Source organism: Eptatretus burgeri, chromosome 7 (genome assembly GCF_056783735.1).
Source record: "Eptatretus burgeri isolate ZD-2024b chromosome 7, Ebu_testis_v1, whole genome shotgun sequence".
NCBI classification, from domain to species: Eukaryota; Metazoa; Chordata; class Myxini; order Myxiniformes; family Myxinidae; genus Eptatretus; species Eptatretus burgeri.
In genome coordinates, this window is record NC_140967.1 from 96,036,639 (window position 1) to 96,059,315 (window position 22,677).

The 22,677-nt window shown below is 43.0% G+C and overlaps 1 long non-coding RNA gene across 1 annotated transcript in view; it reads left to right on the forward strand.

Annotated features, from left to right (window-relative positions):
- LOC147023844 (uncharacterized) overlaps window positions 1-22,677 on the forward strand; it is a 242,984-nt gene that overhangs the window by 210,244 nt on the left and 10,063 nt on the right. The window contains exon 3 of the long non-coding RNA XR_015060394.1: window positions 1,748-1,794. This is a non-coding gene — a long non-coding RNA (uncharacterized LOC147023844). The remainder of the gene's footprint in view (window positions 1-1,747; window positions 1,795-22,677) is intronic.

Sequence of the window (22,677 nt, forward strand, 5' to 3'; positions counted from 1 at the left end):
CCACACCACCATCCCGTCGAATCGCCCAGATCCCTCCTCTTGCCGAGTCTTATTATTTCTGGTTAGAGAAATAAAGATTATTAACTCAGTGAAAAGCGACTCGTGCCACCTTCCTCGTCCCGTTTGTGGTAGAGCGATTAAAACCGCCATCTTTGGGTTATAAAAAAATAAACCGCCTCCATCGTTTCGGCTCATTCTACGTTGGCGGGACTGTTCAAGTCCCGTGGACGTCACAATATATATATATATATATATATATATATATATATATATATATATATATATATATATACATATATATATATATATATGTATATATATATATATATGTATATATATATATATATATATATATATATCTATATATATATATATATGTATATATATATATATATATATATATATATATATATATATGTATATATATATATATATATATATATATATATATATATATATATATATATATATATATATATATATATATATATATATATATATATATATATATATATATACATGTGGAGTGCGAGGAGCACTCCGCCGATCTCAATTGGACATCGATCTCAATTAGACATCGTCCTTGAGTCCTAGACCATCATGTCACCTCAAACCAAGAGGCCTCGGCCTGGCGACTCTATCCAACACACAAAGATTACATGGTCAGCATCAATAAAACATCAAACGGGTAGCTTATACAGATTTCAGGCTTGTTTGCCATTCTCAGGATGGCATACCAATAAATATCTAACCAATGATGACCACATATATCGTTTAAACATCACAGGCACATCTTGACTGTGATGGTGAGCATATTTTAATCTCAGCGTGCAAAGGATGTTCTCTGGCTCAGCTCGCTCGGTTCTCTGGAGGTGCGTTCTTGGGGTCACGGTGAGATAAACAATGTAGCTTAATGGAGGTAGCGGAATGGAACCCATGGAGCAGAGTGCAGAACAAGCAGGAAAGCCAGACGCTAGACCGGGCGCAATTTAGACAACCTTTGCATTTACACATGCAGACTTCGTTACACTTCACTTTCGGACTATCTTCTCACATATTCTTTACTTTGTTTCCAACCTCCCTTGATCCAAATCTTTGCAACTTCCTCTCCGCACTTCACATGCACATCATCACGCCCCTCACCTCACACCACCGGCACCCTCAGTTTTCCTCTCCCTCTTCGGCCTCCTCAGCGACTGGGTTTGCGTTGGTCCGTTGACAGCGCCTGGTAAAAGAGATTGCCAATGCCTCGTACTTTCTCTCTGCACTTTCTGATTTCCTCAGGGAATGATTCTGATGACACCTGTTGAGTTAGCGTAATCAAGATTTTATAAGTTTTAGGATCAGAGTAACTCTGCCCTGTGTCTCGTTTGTAAATAATTGCATTTATTTTGCTGCACCTCACCCATCCTTACTTTCCCCTGCTGTATATATATATATATATATATATATATATATATATATATATATATATATATATATATATATATATATATATATATATATATATATATCTTATTGTGTTAAAGTCCCCTTGCATGCTTGTACGCATACCTTTCCTTGGCTTTTAAATAATAAACGTGATTGCATTGTAAATATACTGTATGTGTGTGTGTGTGTGTGTGTGTGTGTGTGTGTGTGTGTGTGTGTGTGTGTGTGTGTGTGTGTGTGTGTGTGTGTGTGCGTGTGTGTGTGCGTGTGAAAGTTGCTGTTGCTGATGCTATCTCCACACTTGTGTGGGTTTCAGGAGATGGAAGAGTCATCCCAGTTCTTGAAGTATCCACCTCCATTTCGGTAAGTGGGGGATCACGATTCATGGACCAAGCTGTGAAGTTGTGTGGTTCTCAAAGTTGTTTCGAGAGCTCTTTTCAGGATCGTCACTGAGCCTCAGACAGCTTCCAACTGCAATTTGTTTGTATTTACATTCCCAGGGATTTTTCTTATTCTTAAAGATCTCTGTAAGGTTCTTCTTCTTCATTTCCATTGCTCCAATAATCACTGGTACAATTTCGGCATTCTTCAGATTCCAGGATCTTTTCACTTCATTTTTGAGGTCTTGGTATTTGGTCATTTTCTTGATTTCTGCGTTGTTTCGGCCAAAATTGCTGGGAACCGACACCTCAATTAGAAATGCCTTATTTTCTTTTTTTATACCTATTTACCATATCCGGTTACAATGTTTTGTTTTCCATGTTCATGCTCGATTGAATCATCATGTCGTATGTGAGTGTTACGTCCTCATTTTCAATGATTCCTTTTGGTTAATGTTTCCACGAGATTTCAGGGACTGGAATGTTGAATATTTTGCAGATGTTCCAGTGGATTACTCAACAGTAGATACTTTGGTGTGCCTTTAGGAGGGCAGCTGTTCTGACATGAGTTTTTCACATTCCGATAGGAGATGGCTCGTTACCTCCGCCACCAAAAGTGAAGGAGGTTATGTTTTCACCCCTCTCTGTCTGTCTGGTTGTTTGTCTGTTTGTTTGTTTGTTTGTCCGTTTCTTGTCTGTCTCTGTGCAGCATATCTCAAAAAGTTGCGGACGGATCCAGATGAAATTTGGTGGGCGGGGGTTGGGTGTGTGACACGGATGAAATGATTAGATTTTGGTGAAGATTTGGATCCGGATCCGCCAACTAGAATTTTTTCAGTGATTTTTCACCATTGAGAGATCAGACCCAAAATTATATATAGCAAGATATCTCAAAAAGTTGTGGGCATATTTGTACGAAACTTGGTGGCCATGTTGGGTGTGTGACAGGGAAAAATTGATTTGATTTTGCTGACGATCCAAATCCGAAATCTGGATACGATAATTGTTTAAATTTTAAAGTGATTCATCACCATTGATGGGGCCAAAAACGATACACAGCATGATATTTCAAAAATGTATTGGGCCCGAAATGTTCTCCTGGATCCGTCATTGCGTGGCGGAGGTATGCGCTCTACCGAGTGGCCTTCTAGTTCTTTCTGTTTCTACTTTGCAGAACCTACACTTTCCCGATTAACTCAGTCCCACCATTTTCTTAAAGCCATTGGTATCATTCCCTTGGTCTTGGGCATTAATAATGATTCGTTCTCCATCCCAGTTGAGCTGAGCCTTCGTTGTCTCTAGCCAATCTGTCCAACTCTTTTATACAGTTTATCTTCCTGCTTTTTTGTCTTTCTCCCAGTTATCGGTGTCGGATATATCTATTGCTATTTCGCTTTATACTTTTCTTTTGTCTTTCTTGCTATCATTGGGGCTGTATTCATTGCTGTTTCGGTTTCATGCGTGACATCTTCCATTCGCACCCGTGTTTGGTAATTATTTTTTTGCACCTGTGTTTGAGTTAGGGATACCTTCTCCGGCTTCTTGTCTTCATGTTTGCACACAAATTGGATTCCACAGTCTGTTGAACTTTTCACATATTCAGCCAGTCCAGCAGATGTTATTTTGTGTACTTGGTTGAGTTCCATCAGGTCACTACCTCCTCGTCTCGGCAGGTACATTCTCGGGATGCAATGATTTTTGAAGACCATTTTGTGGCTAATGAGGAGTTTCCTTGTTTTTATGTCTCGTTTATTGATTTCCGTTTGTAGCCGGTTTATTATCCTGCAGCTGTATTGGAACACTGGTATTGCTTGTTAGTTTATGGCTTTGATTTTGTTTCTCGGGGCGAGATATGTTTTCTGGATCAGCCTCGTTCTATGCAGGTATTCTTTGGTAATTGGTTTACGCATTTGTTGGTGCCATATTTGGTGGCCCTCGTCTACTCTGAGGTATTTGCACGATGCTTCGTTGTCTAGATTCTGCTTTGTTGCATGTAGGTCGATTTTATGTTGTCCATTTTTGTTGATTTACCATGTACGAATGTGCACTTGGCACACTTATCGGCACCAAATTCCATTTGAATGTTGGCGGAGTACCGTTTCACTCATTTCAGTCGTTCTTCCAGTTTTTTTGTAGTTTGGTGCAAAGAGTTTTAGATCATCCATGTACAGTAGACGTGTCACCTCTCCTGTCTCATTCAAAGTTGTCTTAGTGGACGTTAGGGTGTAGCCATGTCCTTGCTCATTAATGAGGTTGCTCAGTGGGTCCAGGGCCAGGCAAAACAGGAGGGGAAAAAGGATCTCTTCCTGGAAGATCCCCGATTTATCTTCACCACTGGTATTTCGATCTTTCTTTCCGAGTGTTGCAGGACAATGTGGTATTCCAAAGCTCCATTGCTTTCTCAATCAGTTTGATTATTTGGGGATTGATGTTGTACAATTGCATGCATTTTATCATACAATTGCATACAGTTTTAGAGTGTGGGCTTGCTTTGTAGTAGGTGGTCTTTTGTTTCATAGCATTCTCTTTTACATCCCTTCTGTTCTGACTCGAGGCCTCCTTGTGCTCGGTCGTGGTACATAATTTCTGTGTTAATTCCCGTCAGAAGTTTTATGTTGTTGGTAGACATGTTATCGGTCTATACTTGTGAGAGAGATGTGTTTCTTAAGATTCTGGAATGAGGAAGGTGTTACCCGATGTGAGCCATTCATCCATTACCTCCTCCCCTTGGATAAGTTTGTTGATGCTAGAATGTAGTGATTGTGTAGAGCATCTCGTTGCTTTAGCCAAAAAGTTGGAACACCATGTGGGCCTGGGCTTTTAAAATTTGGCATTTTTGCAAGTCGTTTTTTATTTTTCCTTCATCAATTATCACTGGTGCCATTTCCTTTTGGTGTCACTTTTTATTTTCCAGTTTTTGGATCCAAAATGCCTCGTGTTATTTTAGGTCTTCATTGATTCCTTTCCAAAACTTTTGAAGTCTATATTTCTCAGGGGAGGGGAGCGGTGGGGGGTGGGGGGACTTGTTACACCTTTTGTTTGTTTCATTCTTCACTTTGAAGTGTTGTTTTTTTATCTCCTTGCTATCATTTCTTTTTTCTGAGTGTTTTCAGCAACCATTACCTCTAGGTCCCTTTCTCAGATATATATGTATATTGTTGCGAATTCGCGCCCGCCGGCGTGCGAACGGCCGCGTCACTCGAATCGCGACCGCGTCGCCCACCGGACGGACAATTCAGTCGTGACCCTCCGGTCATCGTAACTATCGCCCGGAGCCAGTCACGGGTGGGCCTTTCGACCTCACCACAATCGTGCCAATCAGCCACCCGCGTAGGATAGGGTTGTTCGCCAAACTCGACCTACCTAAGTACCCACACGGATGGTAAACCGGGCGATCGTACCTCGCCGCAGGTCGACTCCGGACACGAACCGCTTAAGCAGTCCGTTCCGTGCTACAGTGAAAACCGAGCGGTGTTATCGTCGGCCTCGACGGTTCCGATTAATTACTGGGCGTATTAAGCCCACTACGAACCCTTTACGTGAAGCAGGATGGAGGGTCAATAAAGAAAAGACGAAGCGAAACGGGAAAACAGTTCACACAAAGCACATTTATTTCCCGGCACACGGAAAGCACACATATACAGCCAAACAATCAAAATGCACATATAGCAACCAAAACAAAAGCAACAACGACGCAGAATTACAACCAACTATGCGCACACACGGCAACACTTATGCAGTTCTACTTTACAGACGGCGCCAACACACTTTTACTCAAAAGCAAAGGAAAGAAGCCACCCTCATAGACAAGGGAGCAGACAGGCCTGTAGGCCAATTGTGCGCGTGACCTGGAGGAGCAGCCAGGTCTGCGAGACCGGGGGGTCCTACCCGCATCCTCGTGACACGTTGGCGGGCGAGCCGCAGATGTGGCCGCGTGGCTGTGCCCCGACTCTGTGCTCCTTGGCGGGTTTCGTTGGCACGACGTTTGGAGTGGGGTGGGAATGGGGCCCCCTTTTTGCACTATCTCAGCGTGGGGGAAAGGGGGAATTGTTGTTGCCCTGGGGGAGGGAGATGGCTGGCTGGCTTGGGTCCCGCGACGAGCGATCCCTCGTCGCCGACCGCCGTCCTTCTCCCCTCGGACCCGAGCTCCTTTGCCTCTTCCCGCAACTCTTCTCAGCCGACTCCAGAACCCAACTCGAAGACACACCGATCACTTCGCCACCCGACTCGACTGACTCTCCACCCGACTCGACTGACTCTCCACCCAACTCGACTGACATCATTCACCTTGCACTCGCCTTCTTATAGGCCGGCAGGAGCAGTTAATATGCAAATATCCGGATCAGGATGACCTCGGGGGCGGAGCCACACTCGCACATTGGTTGGAGGAAAGGGGGCGTGAATCTCCCCTGATCCTAGAATTTGCATATATCGATTTCACACAGACGCGCCTGGGGGCGGGGCCAAGCCGCTCCGCACTTGCTAATTGGACGGAGCGGAAGTGGGCGTGTAGCGTTCCTGATCCGAATTTTCCCTCGGAAAGGCCGCTATTTGCGCTCGCGGCTCGGTGCGTTCGGCACCAATCGCCGAACGGGCCCGAGACAGCCCGACGCTCAGTGTTCACAGGTGGTGTGGGAATGGCCGTATAAGGAGAGAGGCGAAGGTGGTGCTGGGTTTTCGGTGGTGGTTTGATGGTTATGGTGCCGTTTGGGAATGGCGGTGATGCTATGATGTGGGATTGAGTTGTGAAGGTAAAGGTCGTGGCTGTTGGCGTTGTTGTTGTTGTTGTTGTCCGAGGGTTGGTGCGTGGTTGAAGTTGGTGACGATGGCTGGCGTGGTGGTTGTTGTGTGATGGCGGTTGAGACGTGGTTGGTTCAAAATAAAGATAGAACAGGAAAACGGCTATCTCAAAGCGTCGCAGCCCGGATGAATCACATAAATTCCCTCTATACAACGGGTTTGGGGCTAACTACACATGTACCGATCGAGATATCTCACCTGAGGGTCCTGAATGGTGGTTTGCGAATTTCCACAGCGGTGTCACTATATATATATATATATATATATATATATATATATATATATATATATATATATATATATATATATATATATATATATATATATATATATATATATATATTGAATATTCTTTAATAGCTTTGAGCTTTTGTTTCCTCTTATAAACTGCTGCATTTGTCCCGTTGCCTTTCTCAGTTGTTCTCCCAGTTTCATTTGTCTCCATGGTGGTACCTGGTCTTTGTCTGCAGGGCCTGGTTTATTTTTCTTGCGGCGATGTTTGCCTGTCGTGTGTGTGTGTGTGTGTGTGTGTGTGTGTGTGTGTGTGTGTGTGTGTGTGTGTGTGTGTGTGTGTGTGTGTGTGTGTGTGTGTGTGTGTACACTTAAAAACCATAGAAAAAAACAGGGCTGGGCCGATCTCCACCACATTTTGGATACGTGTTGGTTGTACCCAGGATCAGTCCATGGGGCAAAAAAAATAAAATAAATAAATCCCCCTGCGAGGTGGGGGAAGGGGCTTACAATTTTCACCTGTACATGTGCCACAGTGCCAGTGGCCTGCTGATCCCTGCTGCAGACAGGGGGATTATTAGCCATGGCACAAAATATATTTTGCCCAACTCCTCCACTATCCCCCCACCCACCCCTCCCCCAGGCTGCTCCTGAAGGCAGTGGGTGTTTCTCATCTGCAAAAGGCAGTGCCACAAAATGGAGAAAAAAGGAACAAAAGAATGGAGTTGTGTGGGGAGCCTGGATTTTGGTAATTTAAACAGAAGGGGATAACTGGAAGAATTGATGCATCCTAATTGCATCATATGTCATGATATAAAGTTTAAATTTAAAAGATTTTGCTGGGGAGGGACCACCAAACCACCCAAGTGGTTATGGAGGGGGAACCCCACCTACCCTCCCCCCTCACCCCTGCCAGGTGACTCTCTTTTTTCCTCCTCGTCTCTTAAGTTGGCTGTGTCGAAATAAATATCCCAGTCTCGCAAGTACATTTATTTAACAGATGTTATTCGACGTGGAAAGCAAAATGCTGAGCCTATTTTATGGATTTCGTGTTTTGATCATCTTACAGATGTTCGTATAAAAACGGCGAATCTCTGCCCATGAACAGGGGTAAACGTCACCACAAAACCAAAATGGTCTTCAAAAGTAAATTTACATTTTCCATTTGTCCAAAGCACCATTATATCATTTATGCAAACTGTACTGTAGATCCGTTTTCGTAACACCAATTAATGGCTACACAGCAGATGCCATGCCTGGCAGAACAATAATACAATGCAATTTTTTTTGGAATACGTATGGGGGGTGAAAAAGTTTTTCCTTTTTCAGAAAAGTTTTGGAGTCAGGAATACATGACTCGCATTGCAATGGCAGGGCTAAGCTGTGTAGTCTGGGTTCAAATCCCGACCCAGCTATAAATTGTCATCCCGGTGTTTCACAGGCAGGATGATTCATCAATGTGTGTGTCGTCCCTCGGATGGACGTTAAACGAGAATCCTGTCTGTTGGCATTAGTTGGTGGATGTTAAAATGTCCCACGTTGTCCTTCTTGAAGAGTAGGTGAGCTGTCGCCGGCATCCCTGAAAAAAACAAAAAGACAAATTCCTGCCCGAACTACTGCTATAAAGGCAATGGCAAACCAACCAGCATAACCCTTGTCAAGAAACCGCTCCGGCAGCACCGATGCTCTGTATCAGAGTTCGGTATATCAGAATCATTGCAATAGCATCAGGAAATTATCTCCGCTGGGAAAAAATGTGTGACAGGCCAGTAAAGTACACTTTTAAAGACAAACATCTGTGACATCTGCTCCGTGTCTTGCTTGTGTAGGGCCATTCCTTCATGGATCGTGGGAGGTTTTGATTCTTCCTCGTAGAGACGAGATGCTGCCTCATCATGAGAGATACTGTATTAGATCAATGGGTGGTAAATGTCAACCGAAAAACGTCATGGACATTCGGTAGTGCTTTTGTGTCACCCCCAAACATCATTCCTACCAATGAAACATCAAACATGGCAGATAGAGACATTGTAAGGTTGACCACAGAGCGTGTATATGACCCACCTTGCCTCGATAACAGTTGCAGTCGCTCCATGAATCGTGAACATCGAATAGAAAGAAAAGATCACAGTATATTTCAAAATGAAAATTTCAAAAACTCACAGTTACGAGATCGCGAAGTGAAAATGCCTAATCAAACAGCAAATACAACTTGTGATGCAATTAAATATTTGTGCAAGGATTTAATTTATAGGAGATGGCCACGTCCGACCTTTGAGGGTTCCTGATTAGTTGTTCTCATTCATCTTCTTTCATGTGCAGCAGGTGGCTTGCTGGTAGCAAAATTTCCTGCGGGCACTGCAGTGCCGTTGATGCAGTGCCCCCTGTAGGTAACCAGCAGGAATTTGTAATTTGTTCAGGGTGCCAGCAATCTTTCCCCGAAATAATGACGCAAGAATCACTCTGCCTGTGAAACACCGGGATGAAGGGTTATGCATCTGCGTCGGGATTCAAACCCAGGCTAGACAGCTTATAAGCGAGTACAAATACCCCCTAGGAGCCATCCTGCTAGCCCACGATTGATTTTTGAAATGCACTTCATATCAACCTTCTGCCTGTTTAATGACATCTTCATAAGGAGGTAGGTCAAGGCCATGTGACAAGGAGAAATATATTGCATCTCCACGAGCTGATGTCACACTGCCCTGCTCACAATCAAAAACAAGCACATCTTTGGTTGGGTCAAATAGAATAGTGCAACTCGGAATGGACCGTGCAATTAGGGATTTAAAAGATCATTAATACATCATATGTTAACACTTAGTGGAATTAAACAACACGGGTCAGCGTGCAACACACTGACTGCCTTGGCATCAACATTACTTAATATAAAGCGGTTTTTCAAATCCTTTATGGATTAGATTGTTCGTTAGCAATTGTGATATCCTGCAGATTTCAGCAGAAATTGCGATTGACGACCGAAGCAAATACCCCTCGTTGTTGCAGCACAGATATTGAAACGTTGGAAAGGAGATTACATCAAAATCCATCCGACAGTGTCTCGTCCAACTTTTTGAACTTCGCGATAAAATGTGGTTCAGAGATTAAAGTTATTCTTACATAACATGAATGGAGTGTTCCTCTTCTGTATTATATATATATATATATATATATATATATATATATATATATATATATATATATATATATATATATATATATATATATATATATATATCCACCAGCAACACATACCAAATGATTGTTGCTTTTGGATATGCTCTTGATCACTTTCAGTTGCTTCGTACAAAGGGTCTTGTATACAGTGTTTGGCATTCAAGTCCGTAGAGAAATGTCCAGGCTTGGTGGTATGAGTTCTGTGAGGTCAGGAATGATGCAAACGCAAAGTCTGAAAAATATTTCAAAAAAACAAACAAGAATGGTTTATTAAAGACTAGGACAAGGGAATACTGTATCTACTTATTATGTACACAAGTAGGATGGGGTACGAGAGTGAGAAACATCAAGATGGTAAAAAGTAAGAGAAAGCAAGATGATAAGAATTTTTTTTTAAAGGGAGGGTAGGGGAGAGTAATAACACAGAAAGGGAAAAGAAGGTTGGGAAGGGGTTAAATGGTAAGGAGAAGAGGTGAAACATTTCATCATCTTTGGAGGAGTAGATGAGCAGAACATCCTGGAAATAAATTTTAAATGATGCGTTTTAATGATTTGGAGGATTGGATGTTAAATCAGGAGGATTTGCCAGTTCGTGTGTCCCATCTGAACCCTTGGCTCATGATGTAGGAAACCCACGTTCAATCTCATACACCATATGGGTTTGCCCATTGTATCACACAAGTAGTTTTAACAGCGCCAATTATTTTCCCCTTATTATTGGGGGAAGTTTTTGGCCCAAGTCTTCCAAAAACTGTCTGGCCAGGCCTGACGTTCGACTATAAGTGGTAATAAGAATTTCAAATTTGTTCAGGGTGTCAGCAATAACTCGCCGACTCTTTGTGAAAGACGACTCTGCAGGGATGCATCACAGTCAGGATTACAGCTACCTGTAAAGTTAGGGACATTACCAATGTGTCCACGTTTCAGAGAATGTATCCCGTCCTCCTTCAACATTTTCTTTCCCTGGTGTAATGACGCAAGTGACATTTCAGGAATGTTTCATTTCGTCATATATATATATATATATATATATATATATATATATATATATATATATATATATATATATTTTTTTTTTTTTTTTTTTACGAATTCTGGCCCGCCCGGCGTGCGATCGGCCACGTAACTCAAATCGTGACGTGTCGCCCACCGGAACGGACAATTCAGTCGTGACCCTCTTGGAACTACTGCCAAGAAGCTAGCCACGGGTGAGGGTTTAACCTCACCACAACCCAGTCCGCATTCTACCCGCGCGAAATAGGGTGAATCGCCGAATGTTGATATACCTAAGTACCCGCACGGGTAGCGTACCGAGGAGTTGTACCACACCGCAGGTCGACTCCGGACACGAACCACTTAAGCGGCTCGTTCCGTGCTGCAGGGATAACCGAGCGGAGTTATCGTCGACCTCGACGGTTCAGATTATTTATTGGGTGTCCACACCCACTACCAATCCCTTCCGTGATGCAAACTGGAACTTTCAAACGGGAAAAGACGACGAACAGGATACATTTCACACAAGGACATTTATTATACAACACGTAAGCAGGCAAATAGGAACAAAAGCAGGCAAACAAAAGCAAGGGAAAGCACGACGACCGAATATAATTAATAAATGTGCAGTCACTTAAGCAGTTTCTACTTTACAAGACACGGCGCCACAACATCCATACAAAACCCCGAAAAGAAAATCATGACTTCCCTTTGGGCCGTCGAGTCCTCCTCCCACAACCGTTGGCGTGGTCGCGCCTGGCTCCGACTCCTCTCGCGGTCTGCGAGCTCTCTCCGGCACTCCTCGCCCAAACGCGCAGGTCCGCCACTCCACCGGCGCTGCCGCGTCTCCCGTCCGTGCCTCCGTGGACAGGCCGCCCGCCAAACCGCGAGCACAGGACCAGAACGAGCCAAGACCCAGCCTCCACAGCTTCCAGAGCAGACGAGCGCAGAAGAGGAAGAGCCAGCGAGGAAGAAGAAACGCGAAGCCCGGACCAGGGCGAGAGAAGAGGGAGTGAGATCCATGAGGAAGGAGAAGAAGAAGAAAAAGAAGAAGAACGCACCCTACGCGCATCCGCCCTTGATGGAGCGGGGCTCTGCCCTTTGCTCTGCCCCGTTCTCGGCTCCACCTCTCTTTGAGGCGTTTCCAGAAAGCTCTCGAACGGGGGCGTTCCCCCAATCCGACCACCTCACGCCGTGCATCCACCAATCGAGAGCGAGCTGCCCCACCCCTCCCCTTCACACCAAGCGTGGTGGGGGGGATTCAGGCGGAAGCATCAGGCGGGGAAATTAGGCAGGAAAACCCCACAGGCGTTGGTTTTCTTCTCCACGCGCCGTACGCCCGCGTTCTCGGACCCTTTCCAACGCGGAAAGGGTCGTAGCGTGGTCCGTGGAGAACAGCGTTCGGAGTGCGGGAAGTGGCGAAGGTGGTGCTGTTGTAGGTTTGATCCAAAATAAAGATAGAACAGAAAAACGGCTATCTCAAAGGATCGCAGCCTGGTGAACACGGAAATTCCCTCTAAATAACGGTGGGGAAATCTAACTACACACATACTTATCGTCATAACTGATCTAAGGACCCTTTATGGTGTATTGCGAATTTCCACAGCTGTAACAATATATATATATATATATATATATATATATATATATGTATATATATATATATGTATATATATATATATATATATGTATGTATATATATATATATATATGTATATATATATATATATATATATATATATATATATATATATATATATATATATATATTGTGACGTCCACGGGACTTGAACAGTCCCGCCAACGTAGAATGAGCCGAAACGATGGAGGCGGTTTATTTATTTATAACCCAAACATGGCGGTTCGAATCGCTCTACCGCAAACGGGACGAGGAAGGTGGCACGAGTCACTTTTCACTGCGTTGATGATGTTTATTTGTTTTTACTATTAACCAGAAATAACAAGACTCGGCAAGAAAAGGGATCCGGGGCGATTCGACGGGATGGTGTGGGATCGGACGTGGGGAAAAACAGACAATTCCAATGAATATACAGATCTCAAACCCTCTAAGGCGCCAAGCACACACACACACACACACAACGTAGCTATTTCTGGTGGTCAGGCTGGACCGTGGTGTGGACGCAACTGTCCCTGGATCGGCGTCGGACGAGCTGGCCTTGCTCTCGTCAGGGGGGCAGGAGAAACCGTGCTGCTGTCGACCTCCTGGTCCTGGCCCAAGTCCGCTCACAGCCGCCAGGGAACCAGTTCTGGCGCCAAGTGGCGAGCAGGAGAGGGAGGCAGGTCCGCCCGCCTTCGACCCCGTACTCCGAGTCAGCAGAACCCCAGAGCCAACCAAGGTGAGGCACGAGGCTCAGCAAGGCTCCAAGACATGATGAAGAACACGATTGAATCAGCACAACAACAAGGACGCTCTCCGCGCAACAGCCTCCACACCAAAAAAACACGATCTTTTTGTCCCGATCTTCTTCCTCTTCCTTTTCGACCCCGAACAGAACCTTTTTATCCTCCTGTCCTCGTCACTTCCAATCGAACTGTTTATTGGCCCACCGCCGTCGCCTTCTGCCAATCGTGATCACGGGGCGGAGCCATCCGCTGCACTGTCCTGTGACGTCACGGCCAGCCTCCAGGGACTACTAAAAGGGGTTTACACAGACACACTTACCCTATCCCGTGTCCCTATCTAATTACGTGACAATTATCATTTCCCCCTTGAAGAAATGAACATTTACTAGACAACTTATCACCACTGAATTGCTACTTATTGCATCGAGATCCTGGTAAACTCGAACAGCATGGCATACCTAATTAAACATCCTAATTACCCTTTGAATGCATACCCCCCCCCCCTCAAACGTAACAATATATATATATATATATATATATATATATATATATATATGTATATATATATTTTTATATATATATATATATATATATATATATATATATATATACATACATATGTATATATACATATTATATACACATATTATATATACATATATATATATACATATATACATATATATATACATATATATATACATATATATATATATATATATATATATATATATATATATATATATATTTACATATATATTTATACATGTAAAAAAAAAAAAAAATATATATATATATATATATATATATATATATATATATATATATATATATATATATATATATATATATATATATATACACACACACATATATATATATATATATATATACACATGTATATTCAACAGACAAAGTAATATACAGCAATACAACTACAGTACTGGATATCTTTTAAACAACGGTCTTCAACTGATGTACAACTCTTATTAGAACAAAGTAAACACATCAGGTTGTCCAATCTCGACGCTAAGCAGGAACTCGAGCCAAATGACATTGGCAGGCTCTGGCAGTCGTGAAGCTTCACCATGGCAGAGTTTGGTCACGCGTGGATGGTTACAGCATTTATTTTCATTTATATTAATTTACGGAGTATAATTATCAAGGGAAAATGGAAAGGGAAATGAGGAATGGAAATTTTGTTTTGAATTTAAAGTTTCACTGCACGTTCTTCATGTTTGATATATCAAAGAAATTAAACAGGGTGAGACTGGATCCTTTAGACTCGATGAAGATAGCAAGTTGGCATGTTTTCCATTCACGATGAAAAAATGTGCTCTCCAGGAGGGTAAAACGACCTTAATATGGAGCTGGACTATGAAGACTAGCAGAGTATATGGGCGATCTTGTTCCAAGCATGCAACACGTTCTTCTGACGCATACTTTTATTTGGGCGGTGTATAGGCAACTGACAGCTCTGTACACGCAAAAAAACCCCCCCAAAAAACCTGGGTTACGTGCATGAAGCAAAAAACATACCCACTGCTGATAATTCAAAACACCTCATTGGACTGGAATACTGTACTGTAAATGGTGGAGACTTGTAATACCCTCCCCCATCTGAAGGTGGCGCTACATGATACACATTTACATGGAGAATTTGCATCACCCTCCCAAGACCACCAGCAAAGATAAAAACACCCCAATACATTAATTGGGGTCATGCTGATATTCTGTAACAAGTCTGGATGTAATTGTCCCAGAACTGTACAAGGAGTGCGACAAATATGCAAACACACACAAACACCAGTCTGTGAATTATATACTGAAACGCAAAAGAAACTTACCACCTTTTAAACCTTCAAATATCAACAATAACACTGCGTGTCGTAAATGTGTGAACTTAATTGTGGACAATAGTGTCCTCACTGTCAGACAAAACGGTCACGGATGGTCACTTGAACCTTCAATGATCACTTCATAGCACAGCTGTTGAACAGCCGTTTTGACTGTCAGTGATTAGCCAAGGGGTACGGGATGATTTTAATGAGCTGCACGTGATGTCTTGATATTGACTTTAAAAAGGCCAGTGCAAAATGGGCATTTCAATCAACATGCCACGATTGTCAAGGGATCAACGGCAGTGTGCCTTGGGCATACTGCAAGGCGGATTGAGCTTCCGTGAGGTGGCACGTTGCCTTGGCTGTTCACAAGAAACGATATCGGCCCTGGTGGACAGAGACACCCTCCACAACTCTGCAGATGCCAGACCTCGATCAGGGAGGCCAAGAGTCACCACTGCAAGGCAGGACAGGCAGATGGTCCTAAGTCAGATGGCTTCAGACATTGAGGACTGAGTGGGACAGAATGCAGCAGCAATCCATCCAAAGACTGGTAGGCAGTATGCGCCGACGATGCACTGCCTGTATCCAAAACAATGGTGGCCACACACGCTATTGAAAGGGGACTGACATTGCACCCTGTGCTGTTCTGTACTGTAGAACAAATTTATGAGATAGTGTATCTTGGTCAAAAACTTGACATGTCATCAATAAAATGCCAATGTTTCAATCAGCAATTGTTGGTTTGTTTTGTTTTGAACTGTTACAATTATATTACATTTCAAACAAGTGGTAAGTTTCTTTTGCGTTTCAGTTTAGTAAGGATCCTGAGAGATGAGAGTGGTCTTCAACATGGTGGATATAGCAAAGCTTCTTCGTAATCTTTTCACATTAATATCATTTCAAGATTGAGGCATTCGAAAAGGTGTATCCATTTAGGTGGAGATCTGTTGTTCTTGGTGGGGCATCCATATAAGACCTATACTAGGGAAGGGTTGAACTCAGTAAATCGGGGACTTTTTAAACTATGTAATCCGCTGCAGAATACTCATTGCATGTGCACAGAAACCCCAGGAAACGGCCATGTTCGGGGCAACATAAAGTATAATATCAAGTGTGCGAGAAAAGGATTGCCACCTAAAATGGCTCGCAAAGCTTCTAAAAGAAGCTGAAAATACTTGGAAAAACAACGAAAGAGTCAGAGAACTTTCTGAACTCACCCAAAAAGCTGATAGCTTGCAGCTTCCCATACTGTAAACTGTGGGGGGAGCTGCAAGCGTTATACTCTATGTTGTATTTGAGAGGCGTTGTCCCGCATGAGGAATGTGGAAGGGCAGGGAAGGAAGAATGGAGGAAGTGCAGGGAAGGAAGACTGTGGGAAAGTAATTTGGTGCCCGTCCGGAGGATTAATTGTTTGTGGTGAGCGACGAGTGGTTGGTGGCAAATAATAAAAGAATGGGTGGATTTGAGTGGTAAGGAAAACAGACACACCAAAGGATGAGAATAAACCTGCAGGGTTCAAAGAAAGACTGATGGGATGAAGGAGGAGTTATTGAATTGAGGTTTGGTGAAGCGGATTATTGGTGGATTAAGAAAGGCAGATGGGGAGATTGTTGGAACGGACTGATGGTGGATTGAGTGGAAATGCAGAGGAGTGGAAACATCACACCAAGGATACACACACTAACGTGTCCGCCCAAACCCTTAGACAAGGGGCAAAGATCTTCCTAACACATAAACTAATATATATGTATATACATATATATATATATATATATATATATATATATATATATATATATATATATATATATATATATATATATATATATATATATATACGAGGTGTGTTCAAAAAGTATCCAACCTTAATTTTTTGTGCGTAAACAAATGAAGCTTGGGAGGCGTGGTTTGGTGCACGTATGTAGGCAATCCTAATCCGTATGCGTGAATATTTTCCCGCCTGCAGAAGCTGTCAGTTGCCGACAGACCGCCGATGAGTGAGGAAGTGTAAGTGAGCGCCGTCGGATTTTCGTTTTTGACAAAATGATGGAAAAACTTGAACAACGCTACTAGATCAAATTTTGTGTAAAGCTTGGCGATTCCCAAGTGGAAACGATCCGCAAGATTAAACAAGCCTTTGGGAACGAAGCAATGGGCACCACACAAATAAAAGAGTGGTACAACCGCTTCAAAGATGGTCGCACATCAGTGGAAAGTGAAGAACGTTCTGGTAGGCCCTCAACATCCCGAAATGAGATCGTCATTGACCAAGTGAGGACCCTGCTGATGCAGGATCGTCGAATCACGATCAGAGAACTTGCAGATGAGGCGGGCATCAGCATTGGATCCGTTCATTCCATTGTGACTGAGGATTTGGGCTTAAGGATAATCTCAGCGACATTCATGCCAAAGCTGCTAACGATCGAGCAGAAGCAACTCCGTTTGGAGATCGCACAGGACATGCTGGAGACTGTGAACAGCGATCCCAACTTCTTCAACACAGTCATCACTGGCGATGAGACCACAGTGATCCGTCATTTTGTCAAAAACGAAAATCCGACGGTGCTCACTTACACTTCCTCACTCATCGGCGGTCTGTCGGAGACTGATAGCTTCTGCAGGTAGGAAAATATTCACGCATACGGATAAGGATCGCCGACATACGTGCACCAAACCACGCCTCCCTAGCTTCATTTGTTTACGCACGAAAAAATAAGGTTGGATACTTTTTGAACACACCTCGCATATATATACCTCTATATACCGTATACCTCTATATACCGAAAGAAGAAGAAGAAGAAGAAGATATATATATATATATATATATATATATATATATATATATATATATATATATATATATATATATATATATATCTTCTTCTTTCGGCTGCTCCCGTTAGGGGTCGCCACAGCGGATCATCCGTATGATCCACATATTGATTTGGCACATGTTTTACGCCGGATGCCCTTCCTGACGCAACCCTGGTCGCCTCTTACAACACAGGGATTATATATATGTGTGTGTGTGTGTGTGTGTGTGTGTGTGTGTGTGTGTGTGTGTGTGTGTGTGTGTGTGTGTGTGTGTGTGTGTGTGTGTGTGTGTGTGTGTGTGTGTGTGAGAGATGCAGTGGAAATAGGTTTCTCATCAGAAAGCTAAGGGTCTCTGGATTATATCACTCACATAGAGACAGCATTTTGACTGCACTTTCACCTCCCAAAAGTTTGAGGTCTTTTCCCCTCAGCTACTAAACTCGTAACTTTCTTGATGGACTGATCTTCTCTCTTTCTCGCCATATGCCCAAACCATCTTGGTCTTCTCTTTCTCAATAATATTAGCTTTGATATTAGCCTCTTTTTTATGTCCACACTACTCTGCTTATCATTTTAGTGTCACCAAACACTTCCATCTCATCATCCTTAGCTCTGTCCTTTCTATTCTTCTCTTGTTTTCTACCCTCATTCCCCATGTCTCACTAACACACATCAAAACTGGTCTAATACAGGTTAAATATACTCTACTTTTTACTTCACTTGGTATATAGGTAGTCGTCGGACTTTTTGTTCCAGTCCAATGTATGTAAATGTCATGGTTAATTGTGAAAGCATCATAAAGTATACAAGCATCAGGATAATTGGTTTAGGGTCGAAAATTAAATCCAGACGAGACACCTCAAAGATGAGCGTGCTACCTCTGAGCTATCCGGCCAGATCTGCTGGACTGTCCTCTTATTCCAAATGCACGCTCCACTCTGGGGGTTCGATATATTTTTAAAGAAAAACAAATACGCACATCTCAAAACAAAATCGCACATCTCAAAACAAAATCGCACACCTCAAAACAAAATCGCACACCTCAAAAGGCAACTCTTCCAATTTTGCATAAACTGTTGACCCTTTCATTTTACAGTACCTCACATTGATGACTCACCAGATCACATCAATGGTCACATCATCACATCATTATGGAAAATCGAGTTATCGACTTCTACTCACCACTAAAGGTTGATGATTTCGTCCAGTCTGAGCGGTGTCCCATAAGCTGTTAGCTTGAGTACGGATGAATACAGTCGCAAGTTCAATAAGAAGCAAGAAATGGCGTATCACCAGTGGGCCAATTCGGCATCGTGTCCACCAAATAATATGATCCACTTGGTGACTTGGGTGTCATAACAGACCAGTACCTGCTGGAATAAGCTGCTCACTAAGAAGGGTTCGATGATAGTAGTTCCGCTGTTGAAAGGAGCAAAGACCCACTGAAGATTGAGCTGTGAACACCACATGTGGTACGAAGCTCTGCGTGATGTAGAGAGTAAAGCGCTGCTGAGGAAAGGGCCATGGACAACACACTTGGTACGAAACTCCGTGAGTGAAGAGAGGAAATGTGTTGCTGAAGATAGGGCTGTGAATGCAGTTTAACTCCAGTGTAACTCAAGTCCACGAGTCATTTCCACGATGGTATAAATAGCAAGCCGCCAGGCAGGAAAGCATTCTCACGCTTCCGTTAAAGCCTTCCTCTCCACTTGTCCCTTGAGAGGGAAGTCCTAGAGCCCGCTAGTAGTGTCAGGCAAAATGATTGGTTAGAAACTAGATAAAAACCATGCCTGCACTACTGCCATTGGTTGGAAAAGTACATGGAACAAAATCAATCAATCAGAAAGGTGTAAAAATTGTAGTGTAAAAAATAAACAGTCCCAAAGTTTCAAGTTACAGAAAACTGGACAAAACGAGCTGACCAATGGACTTGATGGCCAGACCATATCTTCCCCGTTGCCAGAACTTGAGGAACAGCTGTCAGTGCTGGTGCAAGTGAGAGGTTGTAGGTGATGTATGTGCCGGCAATTGAGAAATATCATTAAATATTTCTTCTTTTGGTGGAAATGCAGAGATCATCTGCCTAGATAAGTCTTCACAGGTTGGAAAAATGTGGATGGTCATTCATCTGTGTAGACGTTAAACAGCAGGTGGTGCCAGCACTGAGCCTTAGGGCAATCCATTCCACCGTGTATGCCACCGTCTATTCTGACCACCCATCTGGACAAACAGATGTCAATTCTGAAACAGGAGATGACCTCGACCATCTTGCGATTATATTTTATTTATTTATTTTTTTCTGCCCAACATTATTGACAATTTCAATAAAAGTACACAATGGTTCACACTGTCGAAAGCAGCCAACAAATCAATAAATACAGCTCCTGTTATCTTGCTGGATCTGAAGCCATTGGGTGATAATTCTTTGCAGAGGAGGCTTGGGCAGTGCAACCACATCCTGTCTCGATGGATTAGGTGTCAGTATAGTCTCCATGCAAAGGTTTAAAAAGTTAAGCGACTGCAGCATTTCTGTGCTATCACACAAAAAGTTTGAAATAATTCATCACATGTCCCATCAAATCTACAGTTGGTGCCTTTCCACATTTAAAGGTTTCCATGGCTATCTTCACTAATTGTGGACTTAATTGTCTCAGGAGTGAGCAAAGTTCTTGTTTGACTAGTTAAGCCACCCCACCCCACCCTCCTCCACCCTCCTCTACCCCACCCAGTATTGAGGGAGCTTATACCTGTTGTAGGGTTTGGTTCTGCAATTAGCAACCCCAATTTGTGATTGTACCCCCAGAGTGGTTTAGACCCCAAGAACTAAACAACCATTTAGGTTTTTATTACCTCCACCACCTAAGTTGGACCGTGGTTATGTTTTCACCTGTCTGTTTGTCTGTCTGTTTGTAAACATATCTCAAAAAGTTGTTGACAGATTCTGACGAAACTTGCTGGATGGTTTGGGGAGATGACCAGGACAAAACGATTAGATTTTGGTAAAGATCCAGATCCAGATCCGGATACGAGAATTTTATAAGTGATTCTTCAGATCGATCAACAGGGCATGCTGCGGGTACTATTTCTGCTCAAGGGCTTGATTTGGCATGCCATGCAGTGGAGAGGATCTGTGGGTCATGCTGCAGGTGCCATTTGTGCTCGTGGCCTCGATTCAGCATGCTGTGCGGCGGAGAGGATCGGCGGGTCATGTTGAGGGTGCAAGTTGTGCTCGTGGGCTCGATTAAGCCTGCTGCATGGTGGAAAGGATCAGCGAGTCGTGTTGCGGATGCTATCTTTGCTCGTGGGCTTGGTGTGGCTTGCTGTGCAGTGGAGAGGATTGGCGGGTCATGCTGTGGGTGCTATTTGTGCTCGTGGGCTTGATTCAGTCTGCTGTGCAGTGGAGAGGACTGTCAGGTCGTGCTGTGGGTGCTATTTGTGCTCGTGAGCTCGATTTAGCCTGCTGTGTGGTGGAGAGGATCGGCAGGTCATGCTGCAGGGTGCTATTTGTACTCATGGACTTGATTCAGCCCACGGTGCTGTGGAGTTAATTGACGGTTGGTGCTGCTGGTGCTATTTGTGCTTTCGGCCTATGTAAGCGTGATGAGGGTCGAACTGAGACACTGAGTGACTTTTGAACTGTGATTTTTACTCTCGCCGGAGAGGGTATTGCATTTGGGTCCGTTTGTCTGATAGTCTGTCTGTGTGTTTGTTTGTTTGTTTGTTTGGCCACACAGAACTTTAGTGTTTTTCTCCACAACCGCTTGTCGGATTGAAACAAAATTTTCATCATAGGAGCGAATACTTATGAATTCGAATGTTTTATTGATAATTATGACATCATAGATCATGTGGTGTGGCAGCCATGTTGGAAAAAGGGAAAAACTTTGGACCTCTGTATATCTGAAACCACACCAAGGTAAAAATTGAAACGGCACATGGAAAGTACTCCTCATGGGGAATAAGTGTGATTTTTTTTATGCCATAGGTACCTTATTTATGACATCATAATTGCATATGTAGAATGCTACATCTGATCAGTATGAAAATTTTTGAGGTTCATCTTGGGAGAAAATGGTCCACAGAAAAAAAAAATTGATGAGGTCATCGGTTATGTGATTTGGCAGCCATATTGTCTTTTTCTTTTTTTTAACCTTCAAAAATCTTCTCTGAAGTGGATGAACAGATCATACCGAAACTTTATACATATAACCGCCTATCCATGAGGAACAAAATGTTCACACGTATAACATCATAGGTCACATGGTTTGGCAGCCATATTGGATACCCCAAATCCTATATTAAAAAAATCTTCTTTTCCAGAACGGCTGGACAGATTGAGCTGGCAGCCATATTGGATTCAGTGGAAATCTTTTTTAAAATTATTTCTCTTAACCCGCTTAATCAATCGATGTGTAACTTCTCAATCTTGTCCTTATGGGGAATATATGTTTTAAATTTCAACCTGATCGGACGCATGTTCTGGCAGCCAGAGTTATTTAATTTTTAGATCTGGGTTCTTTTTATTTATTTTTGAATAAGGCTCACTTGGCTGTGCCTGGATGGGTTTGAGGGTAGAGGAGTAGCAGCTGAAATGTGAATCCTATCCTGGTTCCTCCTGATGACTTCATCTTTTCTTTTTCCTT